This window comes from Echinops telfairi, unplaced genomic scaffold (genome assembly GCF_000313985.2).
Source record: "Echinops telfairi isolate 266 unplaced genomic scaffold, ASM31398v2 ScPeMD7_2;HRSCAF=8, whole genome shotgun sequence".
Classification (NCBI taxonomy): Eukaryota; Metazoa; Chordata; class Mammalia; order Afrosoricida; family Tenrecidae; genus Echinops; species Echinops telfairi.
The window spans coordinates 68,094,249-68,100,557 of NW_022103898.1; the positions used below are offsets into that span (position 1 = coordinate 68,094,249).

General features: G+C 43.1%; 1 protein-coding gene across 1 annotated transcript in view; it reads left to right on the forward strand.

Annotated features, from left to right (window-relative positions):
• The window catches only part of WIF1 (WNT inhibitory factor 1), a 96,835-nt gene that overhangs the window by 28,721 nt on the left and 61,805 nt on the right, over window positions 1-6,309 (forward strand). The gene's annotated exons all lie outside the window — the stretch shown is intronic.

Here is a 6,309-nt window from a genome sequence, read left to right on the forward strand (position 1 = left end):
AGGCACTGTGGCGGCACAGTAATGAAAGCTTTCTGCAGACTAAGTGGTCTTAAGAGGGAATCCACCCGTGGCCCTGTGGGAGACTCGTGTGACTGTTTGCTTCTATCAAGATTTAGAGCCTTGGAAACTCTCCGGGGCAGATCCACTCTGCTCTAGAGGACCGCTATGAGTTGGGATGCACTCGGTGGCAGGGGGTTTGGTTTGGCCTTGGCAAGGAGACCCAAACAACTTACTGTATGTGCCCCCTCTTTATTCCTTTTAGTTTGGTAGACCCATTGTCTTTAGCAATCTGATTTTTAGGCCCAAAAGGTGAGACTAATTTTTAAAACATCTTTTATTCTGCCATTAAGTGTTCCTTCAAGCCACACTTACTCCATGGCCCCTTGGATATGTCAGACAGGTCCCCTGATTTTGTTTTTTTCCTGCTATGGCGATGGGTTAGTTACTGTTCTTTCCAAATCTTTTCTTGCCTGCTTAATGCCTTTCTTCCCAAACTGAAGGCAAGTTAAGCTATGCTAAATACCCTCATTTTAAATTTAATAAAAGTATAATTAAGCTCAATCAATCGCCCAACCAAGCAGACAAAAAGAGACAGAATAAGTATACAAATCCTCGTTTATGCAGGTTGGTTCCAGTCATATAAGAACTCTTCATGAGAGTAAAACAGTTGCTATTGTCAGAATAGAACTACACTCCCTAGTGTTTTTCATGGGAAGTTGTTGTTCCAAAGTGGATCACCAGGCCTTTCTTCTGAGGCACCTCTGGGTAGACTCAAACCTTCAACTTTTTTGGTTAGCAATTGAACTCATTACCTTCTTGCACAACCTTGGGATTCCTGCACAAGAACAGGCCCTTGCTAAACCAACCTATTTGCGCTAAGTGTTTAACAATGATTTGTTGGGAAAGAGTTTTTCCAATGATGTTTTTTTTTAAGCACAGAGGACATGCAATTAAGGAGAAGATGACTGACTTTGATTAAATTGCTTTACACAGATGATTGCTCATTGGACTTTGGGGAAATGCTTTTTTATTCTTTCAAGCTTTCCAAGATTCCTTCCCTCTTAGGTACCCACACCCAAGCTTAGGGGCCTGCAGAGTTCAAGGCTGACAGTAGCTGTGAAAAGTTTCATAGCCTTTTAAGAAAGTTCAACGGCTATGTTTGGGGAAGAACTGTATGTATTATGCAAGACTGCAAGTGAACACAGCGATTGTAACATATGGAATTCATAAAGGTCCAATTACAGGACCGTCACTGTTTGCCATGGTTTTAACTTATGTAAGTTATTGATTATACTTTCATGAGATCATAATCAAAAGGTTATTCTTTGGTAATGGTGTGTTAGAAGAGCATTACCCTGAACTTCAAAGCCATCCTCTGAGCCCCGAGAACAAAGGCTTCGAAGTTTGAACCGGGGCCAGGATCGGCCCCTATGAGTTAATGATGTTCCAGACCATCCGGGAGCCAAATCACCCTCTCCACGTGCCTGAACTTTCGCTCGTCTCATCAGATCAACAGGCATCACGAAAAGATGACAGTTGATTCTGCTTTAATGTGCCTTTTCCCCTTCAAATGAGCCTGCTCGACTAAGCATGGTGTCTGTTCGCATCTGCCTCATAACCGGTGAACTGTGAAGCGTGCGCACCCATAGCTGTCATTCACCGTGCTTCCGCCGAGAGCGATGAGCACTAACGAGGCTGAGCAGCGATGGGAGGTGCAAGTGCTAAAACACGTCCCGAAAAGGGCTCTCAGCAATGGAAGGGAATCTCATTCATGAACGCAACAATTGATAGAGCAAGTACAAAGTCCCGCGGGAGCGGGACGGGGATTCTGGCTTGCCCCCGTCCTCCAGCTGGACTTAAATGGACAACAGAGGAAGACTCTGAGCTTGGCTAACATTGGGAGCCGGCTGCCCCCTCTTTGGCTCTTCAGATCACTAGCTGCAAACGATTGCAGTATTCCCAGCAAAACACCACCCTTTCCTTTCACCACGCCCCTCCCTGGGCTTAGGGCTGAATCCTCCCAGGGAAGCTGGGATTTCTCTAGTCGCCCCGAGGCAATAAACTAGCCTCTGATTCCTTGCGTCCCAAGATTGTTCTCATTTCAGTCCTTAAAATAGCCACTTCTGTGTAATCCTGTGCTGCTCTTTATTCCAAGTCGAGGCTTTCTCCTGGATCTCAGCTGGGGCCTGGAAGACAACCTGGTCGATTCTTCTCGCCACGTCCCCCCTGGCTCCTCCTTGTTGAGGGGCTGAGGGTGGGTGGGGAGCATTGGGTCCTGGCAGGGTTTCCTTTGGTTCTCGATGAGGTTCAGGGTCCATCTTGTTTCTAAAAGTGCTTTCCCAGAGCCCTGGGGCGGAGTGCTCATAACCCCTGGCCCGCTCACCCTGACCCCCACCTTGCGGGACCCCTTGCTACCCCCTGAAGACATCAGGTTGGTGCCAGCCTGGGGGCATTGGCATTCACAATCCCTTCTACTGCAGCAGGTTCTCAACCTAGGGGTTGCGACCCCTTTGGGGGTCGAACAACCCTTTCACAGGGGTCGTCCGATTCATAACAGTAGCAAAATAACAGTTAAGAAGTAACAACGAAAATAATTTTATGGTTAGGGGGTCAGCACAACATGAGGAATTGTATTAAAGGGTCGCGGCATTAGGAAGGTTGAGAACCACTGGTCGACTGGAATGCTCTTCCCTCACGTAGCCACACAGTTCGATACCTCTTTATTCCAGTCTCTAAGGAGCTCTGGTGTGTAATGGTTATGAGTTGAATTGCTAACTAGAAGGTTAAGAGTTCAAAACCCCCGGAGAAAGATGGGGCTTTCTATTTCGAAGAAGATATAGTCTTGGAAACTCTCAGGGTCAGTTCTACTCTGTCCTCTGGCGTCACCATAAGTCAGCATCACTCGATGGCAGCGAGTTTAGTTTGGGTTTTTAGTTCAAAAAAAGGAGCCTTCGTGGAGCTGTCAGGTAAGCATTGAACTGCTAACTTCAAAGTCAGGGGTTCGAAACCACCAGATGATGCTATGTGCTCCAGTAAAGCTTACAGCCCTGGGAACCCTATTTGGGTCACTATGGGCCGGAAGTGACTTCCTGGCAGGGGGCAGCTGGGTTAATGGAAGAAAAGGCTTGAGACGTTTTCAATTCCTTAAAAGATCCCGGTGCTGCAGGTGAAGGTGAAGACACTGTTCTTTTTTTAAAAGATCACTTTATTGGGGGCTCTTACAGCTCTTATAACAATCCATCCATCAATAAGAACTTGTTCTCAGTAGGGACTGGTTCAGTAGTTTTAGAGAGTGGGCACATTTACAAACCACTAAAGGGGGAGTTGGAGCCCTGGTGGCACAATGCTTATGCAGTTTGAAACCACCAGCTACTTCCGAGGAGAAAGATAGGGCTCTCTACTCCCAAAAAGAGGTGTAGTCTCAGAAACTCAGGGGAAAGTTCTACCCTGTCCTATGAATACTTATTGAGTGAATTAAAGAAAGATCAGCTCAATAGAAAAACATAGGCTTCTGTCTTTCAATTGGGGAAAGTGTGGTTTTGTTGTTGTTATTTTTTAAATTAAGTTTTGCCATGATCAAAGTTATTGACTGGAGTTGACCCCTAGAGTAAAGGCAAGACCTTGGAATCTCAAGCATGTTTTGGGAAATTTAATCACGGTATGTTTGACCGCAGAAATATTTCACTTGGGATGTGTTTTATCTCTGTTTAATTCAAACGGCAATGCAATTGCATGGGAGACAATACTGCATTCAGTTTAAATAGAAGCACATTCTCGTATTTGCTTAAGGTCAGGTAACAGTTGCTGTGGAGCTGATTCTGACTCAGGGTGGTTTCACGTAAGTCAGAGTGGAACTGTGCTCCATAGCAGTTTTTCTTTCTTTTTTGCCTTTTAACCAATTTATTCCCACAAGCATTCACACATATCAATAGCAATTCAAGAAAAAAAGGACAAGACTTAACAGTAAGAGCGAGGGAGGGAGGGAGAGCTCTGTTCGGTTGCAGTGGTCCAGAAGCTCTCCCCTCGGGGCTCTTAGCTGGATTCTTATATAGTCGTGGAGGGTGTGGCCAGAGGTGTGGCTGTGGGTGTTCAGTCCGATAAGGGAGTGCAACCTCAAGTATTTAGTCCAATAGCCTTGGATTCTGGTCACGCTAGGTTTCCGTCTTGTTAGAAGGGCTGACTTTTCTAAGGGGTTCCCTGCACCTTTGTTTCAAGGCACTTCTGGCCAGACTTGAACCTCTAATCTTTCAGATAGCAGCTGAGCATGTTAGCCATGTGCACCACCAGGGATGTAAATTTCAGGCAAATTGCACCATTATCAGAGTTTTTCAAAAGCTAGACTAACGACTTCTATAAACTCCTTCCTTGACCAACACTGGGTTAGGTGATTCAGACAATAAACACTTTTAAATCAATGCTTTATTTTTAACATACTATATCTTTCATTGACTTTGTCATTTAAAAAGTGTGTATTTTGATACAAGTGGGTGAATATAAGTGTTGGTAAATTCATAAAAAGTTGAACACATACATAAAAACTTGAAAATGTATTATTTTCTATAAATTGAGGTTTATTCGTATAGTAAAGATGCCAATCTGACTTTCTTCAAAAGAAAGGGTTTTTATTATGGAAAATTTGAAGCACACACAAGTGTAGGCAGAATCGAAAAACGAGCCCCATTTATTCATCCTCCAATTCAAGAAGTATTAGCTCATGGCCAGCTTTTTTTCATTTTTTTTCATTTCATTTTTTCATTTAGAATCCCCACTCACTTCCCCTCTTTCATATTGTTTTGAAAGAAATCACAGACATCTTATCAGTTCATCCAGAAATATTACACTATGAATCGCTAAAGGATAAGAACTTTTAAAAGAAAATAACCTCAAAACGATTACATTCATTGCCTGATATGTCAAACAGTCAGTGTTTAAATTTTCAACTAGCTCACCAATGTCACACTAAGGCGAGTCAGAAAGTATCACTATTAAGATTCTAGTTCATACATGCTCAGGTTTAATCCACACAAACTATGTTGAAGTATGTCTCTGCAGTCAGAAGAAAGCTACAGACAAGTTCTCTCAGTAATAAACATATCTTGGTCTCATGGAGACTCAAGCTCACTTCCATTGAGTTAATGCTGACTCATAGTGACCCTATAGGACAGAGTTGATCTGCCCCTGTGGGTTTTCCAAGGCTGTAAATCTTTCTGAGAACAGAAAGCCTCATCTTTTTCTCACAGAACATGTGGTGGTTTTGAACCGTTACCTTGTGTCAGCAGCCTCACTCGTAGCCCATATTCTAGAGCTCTTCGTCTTCTCAGGGTATCAGTCAAAACAATGGGTTCTGAGGAGATCCATTGGATCAGTTCAACTTAAGGCCAAGCAGTCAGCAGAGAAGGCAGTGTGGGCCTTTGGCATTCCAAAGGTGTTGTCTCGATGGATTTTCTTGAAGGACACAGGACAGTCTTGGTGGCTCATTATGAAAAAGTTTTAATCAGATTGAAAACTGCCTAAGTAAGAACTAGGCCAGGAAAGTTACATCAAGGAATTTTTTCCTAAAATGACAATGCACCTGTTCTTTTAGGGCATTAAGGGGCTATTCTATGAGAATTTGGGGGGCAAAACCTTATGCCATCCATGATCTTGTCCCATCAGATCCCATTTGGGGCCCCAAATTTAAAGGACATTTCAAAGGAACACAATTTGAGTTTCTTATAGATGCCAGAACTGTCCTTTTGACATGGTATAAATTGAGGAATTCAGAATTCTTCAGGGAAGGGTTAAAAAAACCCCGAAACCCCACCTCACTGCCATTGAGCCAACTCAGAGAGGAAGCATCACCTTCATGAGATGGAGGATATGTTGAGACAACAGTTTTTATTTTGACTTTTTTTGTCAATAAAAAATTTAATGATTTTTTCCCACCACTGTCTATCAGTTAATCATAGTGTGGTAGCTTGTGCACTGAAACTTGTTGAGTGGAATGTGAAAGTTTTAAACAAAGAGGAAGGTTCAGTAGTTAGAAAACATAGCTTTGGTGATAGGAACGAAGCCGGAGATCACATTAAAGAATTTTACAAGGCCAATGACTTCTTCATTGCAAATATCTTTTTTTCAACAACATAAACAGTGACTATACATGTGGACTTCACCTGGTAGAATACACAGTGATGAGATGACTACTTCTGTGATAAGAGACAATGTTGAAGCTCAGTATCATCAGCCAAAACAAGGCCAGGGGCTGACTGTGAAATAGACCATCAACTGTTTATATGCAAGTTCAGGTTCAAGGTGAAGACAATTATAACA